We start from the raw sequence: 13,636 nt of genomic DNA on the forward strand, positions 1-13,636 counted from the left end.
CCTTTTCGGCCAAGACCTTGGGAGTCTCTCTCAATAACAAGCTCACGTTAAAATCTCAAGTGGGCGCGGTTGTCTCCAAATCTTTTTTCCAGCTACGTAAGATCAGGAAAATTCATCGCTTCTTTACCCATGATGCCTTGATTCAAATTATAGTGGCAACTGTCATGTCCCACCTAGACTATGCCAATTCGGTATATCTGGGCATGCCACTTTATCTGTTCAAATGACTGCAACTGGTCCAAAACAATGCAGCTCGGCTGGTCTATCGACAGCCATGTTGGCATTCAGCTACATCCCTGCTAAAGAAATTGCATTGGCTTCCCATCATCCAGCGATGTGCCTTTAAGACAGGATGTCTTGTCTTTAAGGTTCTGCATGGCAGTAGCCCTGCATTAATCAATAAACTGATATCTAGACATACCCCCATCCGCAATCTCCGTTCTGCCCACCTCTCACTTCTTACCATCCGAGATTTAACCGAGTTCGTCAAGGAGGTTGCAGATTTGCAGTCCTCGCCCCCAAACTCTGGAACTCCTTTCCACGGGAAATCCGATCTAACACTGACTTTTTGCAGTTCAGGAAATCTCTTAAGACCTGGTTGTTCCAGCAAGCATACAACAGAATCAACTCTGGATAGCTAGTGAGCCTATCAGCACCATGAAGCCAAACGGTGTACGTGCGCTTTATAAATTACCACTAACATTAACATTAACACCTTTCAGCAAAGCCCCTTACAAATATGCTGTAATATTCTGCCATTCCGAGAAACTTCATAAGTTCTTTCTTATTGGTAGGAGATGCATATTTGTGTATGGCATCAACCGAGTTGCTTTTAGGTTCCACGCCCTCACCAGATAGGGTGTGGCCTAAGTAATCGATTGATGTTTATCTAACTGTGAGATTATATTGATGACATTTTTGTATTTTGTAATACCTGTCTAAGCCTCATGTCATGTTCTTATATCAGAACATCATCTTGATAGATCTTTACACCCAGCTGACCTTTCAACACTTTTTCCCAAGCTCTTTGAAATACTGAGGCTGCTGACACCAGTCCAAAAGGTAACTTTATGAATCTGTACGTCCCGAAGGGCATTATAAAAGTGGTAAGTTCTTTGGATTGCTCATCCAGCATTATCTGGTGGTACACAGATTTAAGATCTACAGTAAAAAAAACCTTAGCCCCCTGTAACAGCATAACAGCATAGGCATGGGAGAGATTTTAGGAGGGGGATATTTATCCACTATGACTTGTTTATTTAGCTCCCTTAAGTCAATACATAAGCGTAAACTCCCATTAGCCTTCCTGGTGGCTACCACTGGTGTTAACCACTGGGTTCCTTCTACCTCCTCAATGAAACCCTCAGCCTTGGGTTTCTCTAACTTCAACTTCATTTTGTCTCTCACAGCAAAAGGCACACCACGCACTTTACCAGCCACAGGTACAGCTCCACAAACCAGTCGTAGTCTGTGCACATAATCACGAAGACATCCGAGCTTGCTCCTAAAAGTACTTGGAAAATCTCTTTTTAAAATTAAAGAGAAGCTGTTATCACTGTCTTGTTTGACATTGACTTCACTTATATAAAAATTCTCTTTCAAAATAATTGGGGCGTCATTATTCGGATCCAATATCCCACCTAAATCTTTCTGGTGAAACCAACTCAGGATACTATCTCTCTTTTGAGAAACATACATTTTACCTGAAAGATACCTTCCTTTGTATTCTATCAAACCTAAAAATATCCTAAAAGTTTTATAGGTTCTCCACCTTAGGCACTAGGTTTAATGTCAGGTTTTTATTTTTTCTTTCAGATTGCATACATAGAATTGTTTGGAGACAGTGGTGATTTTCGCTCCCGAATCAAAAAGTACTTTGGTCCTTCCCCTTCAACTATTATTTCAACCAAGGGACCTTTCTTATTATTGGAAGTCACTTGTGAAACAATTTGACCACAGTCAAAACCATAACAAGCATCACTATCACTATTACTCTCATGAGAAACAGCATTGACTTTTCCTTTGTTACTCTTAGCTTTACACACTGCAGTAAAATGTCCAACTTGCTTACAATTCGAGCAAGTACATTTTAGTGCTAGACATTTCTTGTCATTGGCAAGGTACCCTACATTCCCACACCTATAGCACTTGGGATGGAAAGTGTTTTTCTTTTCAGGCTTAACATCACTCACTTTCTTATCTTTGGAAGAACTTTTTACTAGGTGGCAACACTTGCCTTAGCCTCGTGTTTGGTAATAACTTTCACAAACATATGATAATGTTCAATTTGTTTTGCGGTTATGAGAACTTCATCCAAAGAGGGATCATCTTTTTGCCATAAATCATCTCTGACTTTCTCTACATTACAACCTAACATGAATTGATCCCTTATTCTTTCCTCCAATAACACCCCTAACTTACATGACAGTCCCAACTTTCTTAAAGCAGTGACATAATTCTCCACATACTCACCCTCATTCTGAGTTCTGCAACCAAACTGATAGTGCTCTAAGATCTGCTTACTTTAGGTAAGTAATGTATATCGAGTTTCAACATCCACATTTCAAATTCATTTAAATTGACATCATCTATTTCCGGCAAGTGATCAAACACTTCTTGTCCTTCTGAACCAAGACAATGCAAAAGAAGAGCAGGTTTTCTCTTTGCACTGAGATTGGTTCCACATACTTTTGCATACCTTTCAAATACTTTCTTCCACTTCTGCCATTTAATAGGAGGATCATCAGGAGATGTTAAAAAAATGGTGGAGTTGTATCATTTTGCATGGTTAAAATCTTGTTAGAGAAGCTAACAAGTTACAACCAAACCCCAGCAAAATGCTCCCAATGTGTACACAATACGACGTACACTGCGAAACAATAAAATGCAGGTAGTAGAAACAATCAATTATGTCAACAAATGTATGTTAAATATCACACTAATCACGAACTGCAAATAAAGTGTAATGTAAAAAGGAAATGAATATGTGTATATGGAAAACTAGAATTCACTAGTATAGATTGTACTGAAGGAGTTTCTAAAAACCTGTCGGGACACGCGCTGTGAACCACTCAGGAATGCTTGTGTCTGAAAACTGACAGAGAGACGTTGCTTCTTTAAACAACAGCAATCACAAATGATGACGAGCTGAAGCATCTCAACTTCAATCAACCAAGAGAGACTGAGCAGTTCACAAACACGTAAATAAAAATGATGACGCGCTGGAGTCTCTCAACTTTAAGTAACAAAGTGAGACTGCGCTGCGAAATCCTGACATTGATTAGGGCAAGAATGAAAGTCTGCGTTGCACAGGGATAACGCTTCCAAAGCAGCAAGCAAGAAGATGCCCAAATAATTTGTTGTGACACTGTCTAAAGTGCGGATGAGCCCGTGCCGAAACCTCTCAACCCAATTAAGCACTTGTAAGGGCAAGATGCGCGGCAAACGCTCCCAATCTACAGCAAAGCAAGAGTTGCTCAAATAAAAACACAGTTCAAAGTGTGGATGAGCCAGCCTCAGAGTCATTCTCACTGAGACCCAGAACAGGGGCTGAAAACATCAGGATCATAACTCGAATGTCCTGGGCTCTCCGCTCCAGAGGAACGGCACATAACATGTACCATTTCCAGAAAAACTCTTATCAATGGAACCTTCTTGGAAGGAGTCCGGTATAACATCGTCATGTTGATAGTCAACCCCAATAATGTTAAAAGTTTTTGCCGTTGTCTGGAAGTAATTGACAACTTCCTCGGATGAACCATCCTCAACAGCCAGTAGTCGAGGTAGGGGAGGTGTGGCTTCTTATATAGAGTGCAAGATATCATGGGATACTAATGTCATGAACAAAACATCTCAGAACAAAATACTGAAAGGTAAATATGTACAGATTTTCTAAACCTAACTGCATCCATTTATTCAAAATACATAGATGTGGTGTTAAGAGCAGTAAATCTATACTTCCCTTTGTGCACTTACCATTCAGTATTTTGTCCCTCAATATTTTGTCCACAATATTGGTCTGCCCCATATCCTTCTACTTGATATTCAAGAGTACAATCGGGAGGGGAGCATTGGGGACCTTGACCTCTAAAGAGGTGCTGTGAGGCTAGAGGGATGCACTGGAAACTGCAAAAGGCTTCTTGCAAACAATCAGGCTTATATAGAGTCTGGGAGCCTGCAGGATGGGTATGTGGAAATAAGTGTCCCTCAGGTCCAACATTACAAACCAGAATCTAGGGCAGACAGGACCTGGGTCAGCATGAGCATCTTTAATTAGTCCTTTTGTAGGAAGACTTTGAAAGGAGAGATCTATAATTGCCCGAAGGCCTCTGTCCTTCTTCAGCACCAGGAAGTACCAGGAGTAATACCTTGTACCTGCCTCCAGTACTGGAATACTCTCTATGCCTTCTTTTCCCGGAAGGACTTGCACTTTCTGATGTATGATGGACAGGAAACTAGCAGGGTAATTGGTCAAAGGACTAGCTGAGTGAGACTGGAACATGACTGGACAACTGGGGAGTAATATAAACAAGATTTCCTTAAGGCTGGAAAGGAAATAGGACAACAGCTGTGCAATGAAGTTGGTTGGAACAGGCAGTGAATAGTGACTGGAAGTCTGCAGGGAAAACACAAGTACTAACAACAGGAGGGTAAAGCAGGGAAACGTAAACAATCACAAATTATAGTTTGTGTATTCCTCGGAAATAATCTATGTGAGGGGAAAATATATTTTATGAAAGCAAGTAGCAGAGTAACCTAACGGAGCTCTGGGAGACACCCAACAGCTCCTATGGAGAGGGTGTGCAGGGCTGTTCTCTGTGCCAAAGCCACAAGCCTTGGAGTCTAACTGGGTGTCAACGCTCCGTCCATCATTTCCTTTGTTTTTTCTTTGTTCGCCACAAGTTGGCAGGGTATGCTCAGATGTGAGTCCCATGCTCACTTTGCCACTGGATTCAAGCAAGCCGGGCTGAAGACGACTGAAATGCCAGAAACCGGTACTCGGTAGCTTGTTTCCGGTCCAGGGTAGGCATGGCTTGGCAGTTCGGGCTGGTCTTTTCCCATGAGGCACAGGGTCAGACTGATTTTCATATGGTCATGTCTGAACTGGGGAGGCAGAGTGGGCTAAAGAACAGTGATGGATTAAACCCAGATCAGTGACTGGGGGTAAGTGCTTGTATTGTCAACGCTCCGTCCATCATTTCCTTTGGTTTTTCTTTGTTCGCCATAAGTTGGCAGGGTATGCTCAGACGTGAGTCCCTTGCTCACTTTGCCACTGGATTCAAGCAAGCCGGGCTGAAGACGGCCGAAATGCCAAAAACCGGTCCTCTGTAGCTTGTTTCCGGTCCAGGGAAGGCATGGCTTGGCAGTTCGGGCTGAACTGTTCCCATGAGGCACTGGGTCAGACTGATTTGCATATGGCCATGTCTGAACTGGGGTGGCAGAGTGGGCTAAAGAACGGTGATGGATTAAACCCAGATCAGTTGACTGGGGGTGAGTGCTTGTATTGTCAATGCTCCATCCATCTTTTCCTTTGGTTTTTCTTTGTTTGCCATAAGTTGGCAGGGTATGCTCAGACGTGAGACCCTTGCTCACTTTGCCACTGGATTCAAGCAAGCCGGGCTGAAGACGGCTGAAATGCCAGAAACCGGTCCTCGGTAGCTTGTTTCCGGTCCAGGGAAGGCATGGCTTGGCAGTTCGGGCTGGACTGTTCCCATGAGGCACAGGGTCAGACTGATTTGCATATGGCCATGTCTGAACTGGGGTGGCAGAGTGGGCTAAAGAACGGTGATGGATTAAACCCAGATCAGTTGACTGGGGGTGAGTGCTTGTATTGTCAATGCTCCGTCCATCATTTCCTTTGGTTTTTCTTTGTTCGCCATAAGTTGGCAGGGTATGCTCAGACGTGAGTCCCTTGCTCACTTTGCCACTGGATTCAAGCAAGCCGGACTGAAGACGGCTGAAATGCCAGAAACCGGTCCTCAGTAGCTTGTTTCCGGTCCAGGGAAGGCATAGCTTGGCAGTTCGGGCTGGACTGTTCCCATGAGTCACAGGGTCAGACTGATTTGCATATGGCAATGTCTGAACTGGGGTGGCAGAGTGGGCTAAAGAACGGTGATGGATTAAACCCAGATCAGTGACTGGGGGTGAGTGCTTGTATTGTCAACGCTCTGTCCATCATTTCCTTTTGTTTTTCTTTGTTCGCCATAAGTTGGCAGGGTATGCTCAGACGTGAGTCCCTCCTTGCTCACTTTGCCACTGGATTCAAGCAAGCCGGGCTGAAGACGGCTGAAATGCCAAAAAATCGGTGCTCGGTATCTTGTTTCCGGTCCAGGGAAGGCATGGCTTGGCAGTTCGGGCTGGACTGTTTCCATGAGGCACAGGGCCAGACGGTGAACAAACTTTACAACAAAACTTTTACAACGCACTACCATTACAACGCAGTCATTACAACGCAAACCATTACAACGCATTGCGCTGGGGGGCGCTCTAGGATAGGGAATAAGTTTAATTTACTATCCAACACCTTCCCTAGTGTCCACGGGGACTGGAGTTGGAATAGTAAATTAAACTTTTTACTATCCAGCACCCCAAAGCGCTATGCGTTGTAAAGGTTTGCGATGTAAAAACCGCGTTGTAAAGGCATGCGTGGTAAAAGTATGCGTTGTAACGTCATACATCCGGGCCAGACTGATTTTCATATGGCCATGTCTGAACTGGGGTGGCAGAGTGGGCTAAAGAACAGTGATGGATTAAACCCAGATCAGTTGACTGGGGGTGAGTGCTTGTATTGTCAACGCGATTCAGAAAAGGGGGTGGTGATGGACAGAGTATCTGAATTAAGCAGAACACTCGTACCCAGTCAACAGATCAGGGCTTAATCCATCACCGTTTTTTAGCTCACTGCACCATCCCAGCTCAGAACCTGGCTACATGCAAATTAGTCTGTCCCTGGGTCAGTGCATCATGGGAACAGGGCAGACCAAACTACCAAGCCAATTCTTTAACTAGAAAGGAAACAAGCTTCCGGGGACCGGTTTCTGGCATTACAGCCGTCTTCAGCCCGGCTTGCTTGAATCCTGATGGTGCAGTGAGCAAGGGACTCACATCTGAGTATACCCTTCCACGCTTATGGTGGACAAAACGATTCAGAAAAGGGGGTGGTGATGGACAGAGTATCCGAATTAAGCAGAACACTCGTACCCAGTCAACAGATCAGGGCTTGATCCATCACTGTTTTTCAGCTCACTGCACCATCCCAGCTCAGAACCTGGCTACATGCAAATTAGTCTGTCCCTGGCCCAGTGCATCATGGGAACAGGGCAGACCAAACTACCAAGCCAATTCTTTAACTGGAAATGAAACAAGCTTCCGGGGACCGGTTTCTGGCATTACAGCCGTCTTCGGCCCGGCTTGCTTGAATCCTGATGGTGCAGTGAGCAAGGGACTCACATCTGAGTATACCCTTCCACGCAAGGTGGACAAAACGATTCAGAAAAGGGGGTGGTGATGGACAGAGTATCTGAATTAAGCAGAACACTCGTACCCAGTCAACAGATCAGGGCTTGATCCATCACTGTTTTTTAGCTCACTGCACCATCCCAGCTCAGAACCTGGCTACATGCAAATTAGTCTGTGCCTGGCCCAGTGCATCATGGGAACAGGGCAGACCAAACTACCAAGCCAATTCTTTAACTGGAAAGGAAACAAGCTTCCGGGGACCGGTTTCTGGCATAAGAACGGTGATGGATTAAACCCAGATCAGTTGACTGGGGGTGAGTGCTTGTATTGTCAACGCTCCATCCATCATTTCCTTTGGTTTTTCTTTGTTCGCCATAAGTTGGCAGGGTATGCTCAGACGTGAGTCCCTTGCTCACTTTGCCACTGGATTCAAGCAAGCCTGGCTGAAGACGGCTGAAATGCCAGAAACCGGTCCTCGGTAGCTTGTTTCCGGTCCAGGGAAGGCATGGCTTGGCAGTTCGGGCTGGACTGTTCCCATGAGGCACAGGGTCAGACTGATTTGCATATGGCCATGTCCGAACTGGGGTGGCAGAGTGGGATAAGAATGGTGATGGATTAAACCCGGATCAGTTGACTGGGGGTGAGTGCTTGTATTGTCAACGCTCCGTCCATCATTTCCTATGGTTTTTCTCTGTGCCAAAGCCACAAGCCTTGGAGTCTTAACTGGCACCCTTGGAAGCAATGAAAATCAGGATAACAATATGAGACAGAACAAGGAACAGAAAAGCTGGACTCAGGCAAAAGCAGGACTGGAATCAGGGTCAGGAACAGGACTGAAATACTGAACAGAAGGCTAGGAAACATCTGCACTCAAATAAGGCAAGACAGAAATATGCAGACAAACAGGGACACCGAATACAAGGTAAGGAGTCTGCAGATAACAGGGAAAATCAAGAAAAGTGTAGATATAGCAAATTTAGAAACAGATAAGTAGGAAAGCAAGGTACAGAAACAGATCCTACAAATAGCTAAAACAGGAACATGGATACATGGAAAAAAGGAAACAGCATTAAACAACAGGCCTATAATATTAGCAGCAGGAACACAGTGCTCAACTAAATTAATTTGCAAGCAGCTGCACTGTGTGCTCACAGAGCTGAAATAGCTGGAGGCTCAGGAGAGGGGCACAGGTGCACAGAGAAATCCATCTGCAAGGAATTAGCCAGGGAATCAAAGAACCACCATTGAAGGGAAAGCTGACCTGGCATCCAGAGAAGGGAAGACCAGGAGAAATAGGAGACACAAGAAAGGGCAAAGAAAAGCCTTGAAACGAGATTGTATCAGTGCAAACCTAGAGAAGCGTCCAAAATGAAAATATAAGTTTAAGCGGGTGGCCTGGGAATTCCGAACTTACGCTGCAATTACCAAGCTGTGCAGCTGCACTACATGGTGGAGTGGCCCTGCACTAGAACGGAAAAACACTGGTGTATCATAGACCCGGCTATCGCAGCCATGCATATCTGAAAGGTACCTTGGCTTTCGAAAACCTACAGGCAGCCAAGTGCCTATGTTTCGCCGGTGACACTTGTCATCGTTGATGTGTGGGATCATGTTCAACTACAGCGAGGGCTCTCAACAACCATATCACCCCAAACACCCCTACTAGGCAACCCTGACTTTCCACCTGCAGCATCTGGGGGGGGAATTTCAAACCTTGCAACGCACCAACTGCAAACGTATCGAGGACCTGTTCGACCTCGGAGTCCTTATGGGCTTTCCTATGCTTCAGGAATTCTATTGACTGCCTGAGACCGCGAAATGCAATATTTGGCAGTTGCGCACTGGGTGATGCAACCGTGGATCTGACCATACGCTAGCAGAACCGTGACGCCTTTCGAGAAGTGGCTTCTCACGAGAGATTCAGACAAGAAATTCTCTGACATTGACATGTTTTTAAATACAATGCACTCACCGCTGCAATCACCAGGGTGTGACAGGTGGGAAAGGGAATGTGAGTGGCTCGTCACAGATAAGGAATGGAGCGGCATACTACACTAAGCCCCAACATCTGCTTTAAACACCGCCAGCAAGGAAACGTTCCTGAAAATTGCCCATTACTGGTATCTTACACCAGCTAAAATGGCAGCTTGGAACCCGAACGGGAGGGACCGTTGCTGGCGGGACTGTGGACAGCAGGGCACACTCACCTACCTGGTCTGGCACTGCCCCAAGCTTCAGCCCTTCTGGGAGGGTGTGTTAGAAGCCATTTACAAAACATACATTCAGAGGTTCCCCAGTTATATATTGCGAGTCCTCCCAAACCCTCTCGCCTACCCGTTACAGTCACCCAGAGGTAGAGCCATCACTCTTGCGCATCGAGCAGCTAAACACCTCCTTCTTAGCAAATGGCGCACCACAGCCATCCTGTCACACCTTGACTGGTTACACAAATTATAGGACCTAACAGGTATGGAGAAATTAACTGCAGTGGCAATGCAATGCCTTCCACTATTTGACAAAATGTGGCAACCCGCCCTGACATACCTCTTTACTGAATTCCAGGAATTGTCCTGTCCCGCAATCTCCGCGTCCTGCGTTTAATACCAGCAGAGGCGCTGGTAGAACACCAGGTCACCTGAACAGACCCTGCAGATATTTCTACTATTGGGCAACTTTCTATGCTTCCTAGCCTCCTCTTCCTCCTTTTTACACCTACTGTTCCCTGTAGACTACGCTATACCCTCCCTCTGTGCATACTAGTCCTGCCTTCCCCACTATCCTATCACCACTGGCCATGCTAATGTAGGTGGGTAGTATTGTACTGTTCTTCTCGGTTGAATAAATAAAAACACATTTAAACCTAAAATAAAAAAATGAAGGGGTCATAAAAAAAGTAGGATCCAGAAACACATCTACTGAATAGGAAACCACCACCAGACATGATCTAGGAAGGGTCTGAAAACTGAGAGAACTACAAGGACCAAAATGCATCAGGGACATGGAACAGAAACCCTGACTAAAAGGTGAAGCTAAACTAAGTATGCTAAGTATTGATGTGTATATTGACCTATACTGAAGTAAAGGCAGATTCGTAAATGGCTCTCATGAGTGACATCTAGTGGCAGGTGGCAGAATCCTGACAGCTGGAGTTGCAAGGTGCAGGGGGTTGGAAAGGAGTGGAAGGACAATTTGAAGGCCCCTCTGTTCCAAAGTAATCGCTTTTCACCCTTGGAGGAAATGTCAGATCTTGCTTTTCACAGGGTGGCTGTGTCAGGAAGGCCACAAGAAAGTGTTTGTGCAGATGCGCCTGGTGGGTGAGTGGCGCCCTGAACTGCACGTTGTTCCTGGTGTTCTGGACGCTGTCTTTGTGAATCATGGCTTCAGCCATTAAAGGACTGAGAGGCCTGCTGGATCAGTTGTCAGGTCACAGTCACGGAGGGGGCAAAATTGCTGGAGAAACTGTCTCACTGGGGCAGACAGGCTCCTGGAAGGTGCAGTGCTCCTTCTATCCTTTAACCGGTGCAGGGCATTGTCTGCCTCCTCAACGAAAAGGCGGGAGCTATCAAAGGGCATGTCCATTAAGGATGCCTTGATATCACCAGAGAAGCCCATTGACCTCATCTATGCATGACATCTTATTCCCACATTAGTGCCCGCTGCCTGCCCTAGGCAATTCTTGGTATATAGACCACAACAAATAACAAGTGTAACCACATCATGGAGGTCTTTAATGGGTTGGGTCAGAGACACCTAGATGTATTGAGGACTTGTGCCAAAACATGGGTGTTGGACCCTACACCCTTGATGTGGATTCCCCAACTTATTGCCTTACACCCTCCTGTTTATGTGACTTTGTTTTGCTATAGTTAGGACTCTACGCACTTGACCATTGCTAACCAATGCTGAAGTGCTTGTGCTCTCTCCTTTACACATAGTAAAACTGGCTTACATTCAATTACCTAGTAAGTTCTAGTAAAGTTGTACTACATGTAAATGTAAATGTAAATGTATGTGTCTTGTAAAGCGCACTGCTGCCCTGAGGCATCGTGGCGCTGTAGACCACTGGGGAACCCATCCTGGCTATCCCTGTGAGATGGTCCCTACTGGGTATCTCCAAGGTGAAACCAGGCATCCCCGGCGAATGTGGGGGGCCGTTGTAGAGATGAAGCAAGCTAATGCCCAGAGTTGCCGAGTGTGATCCCTGGTTAGAGTAGGCACCGAGGCGAGAATTATTGAGTCCGCTGACCCTGGTCCACGACCCTTCCGCGTCGGGAATTGAACCCTGGTCCCGGGCTATTCTCTGCTTCCGGGTCTGCCGCCTCTAACCAGTGAGCCACACCACTCCACCTAGGGCCTGTAAATGAAATGCTACCAGAGGGGCTGAGGACTGATTCTACCACCCACTTAAGGAGCCCTTTAAACATGTCTCGGGCCTGCCATTGTCGCCTGATTGAGCAGTTTAAATTTAAACTGCCATTTTGACCTGGCAAAACAAACTTTTGCCAGGCCTAAACCTTCATTTTTAATACATACGAGTCACCCCTAGGGTAGGCTCTAAACAGCCCATAGGGCAGGGTGCAATATATTTAAACAGTTGGACATGTACTTTTATGGAACCTGTTCATTCTCAAAGGAATGTTCCTCAAAATGATGTGTGATTTCAATGTGCTTGGCGTGCAAGCTGTGCCTCACTGCACAAGTCCTAAAAGGGACATTCTTTTGAGTCTGAATAGATCCATTTATGACCAAATCAAGTCAGTATGAACGTTGAAACTTTCTGGATAGCACTTAAAAATTATAAACCTGAGGATGCCCATGGTATATGGGCGAAACGTGTTGGCTATCCGGCTGTATTTTATGAAGATGATTTGAAAGAATAATAAAGAATTACATTTTATACCACATCCTTGCAAGAGGAAGTGTCGTCAGAATCCTAATCGGATTCAAAGATTGTGAAGCAGGTTTCACAGATACAGATAAATAATGTCATGGTTCCAAACATGCAGAATACAGAACAGATTATACTGAGTCAGAAATTATTTTGTATGCCATTGCAACAGCTCCCGTGATGCAGAAGAATATGAGAAACAGAATGCTCCATAATGCAGAGTATCAGTAGAATCTATTGATTCTGAGTGATGAATTAGAGGCAAGTAGTTCACAATGATGGTGCCTGAGGAGGGAGGAGGAAACCAAGCTTGGAACAGTCCTGGAGTGTTTGACCAGTCAACCTTGGGGAGGGCTTCCCCCAAACGTTTTGCCTTTTTGCCCTCCACTTATAAATTCCTTTTGGTTGGCCTTAGGACTCTGCAAGTTACCACTGCTAACAAGTGCTAAATAAAGTGCTTGCGCTCACTCCCCTGAACATGATAAACTTGGATTACACCTGATTGGCATATTTAATTTCCCTCTAAGTCACTTGTAGAGTGGTATACCTTCTACCCAGGACCTGTAAGTTAAATGCTACTAGTGGGCCTGTCAATATGAAATCAAATGTATCGGTCAATGAAAATGATATCATCTCCTTAATAACATACTCTTCCATCTTGAACTCCACATCAGCCCCAATGCGCAAATATGCAATTAGGCAGGCCCTCATACCGAGGCCCAGGTTTATCGATTGATAAGTCACAGGTGGGAGGGTGCATCGCTTTCAGGCAAACACTTGGGCAGGAAACATTCGATCAATCCCATAGATAGGTGCAGCGACATTGCAAAGGGTCAAAGGAGATTTCCCCAATAAAACACACATGGTTGGAAGAGGCACGCACATTCCCAAAACACCATTAAGTCAGATGCAACACAAGTTATGAACACACAACCAATCAGGGCCCAGCACAAGAAGTGATCAAGCCTCTACCACGCTGGACATCAAGACACTCTAAAGACTGGTCACACTGTGTCCACGTAAGGTTGAGACCCACCTGTGGTAACCATTAGACAATTTATGACTTCAAAGGCAGCAACCAAAATTCCTCACAATAAATGGATAGCCGGAAACCTTTTATTGCCAACAATGAAATGCATAAAAGAAAAACACAAACAATTGTAAATTGAGACAGTTTTCAGACCCTGCGACTGTAACTGTTCTCCCGGGAGCTACTTTTAATCTAACAAACTGTTCCTGTTTTGCCAAATGACTTATGTTTCAAGGTATTTTGAGTTTGATCAACATTTT

The 13,636-nt window shown here is 45.2% G+C and overlaps 1 protein-coding gene across 2 annotated transcripts in view; it reads right to left on the reverse strand.

The window, feature by feature from the left end:
• The window catches only part of LOC147725374 (uncharacterized), a 2,508,159-nt gene that overhangs the window by 1,277,812 nt on the left and 1,216,711 nt on the right, over positions 1-13,636 (reverse strand). The gene's annotated exons all lie outside the window — the stretch shown is intronic.

The sequence above is a fragment of the Lissotriton vulgaris genome, chromosome 3_2 (genome assembly GCF_964263255.1).
Source record: "Lissotriton vulgaris chromosome 3_2, aLisVul1.2, whole genome shotgun sequence".
Classification (NCBI taxonomy): domain Eukaryota; kingdom Metazoa; phylum Chordata; class Amphibia; order Caudata; family Salamandridae; genus Lissotriton; species Lissotriton vulgaris.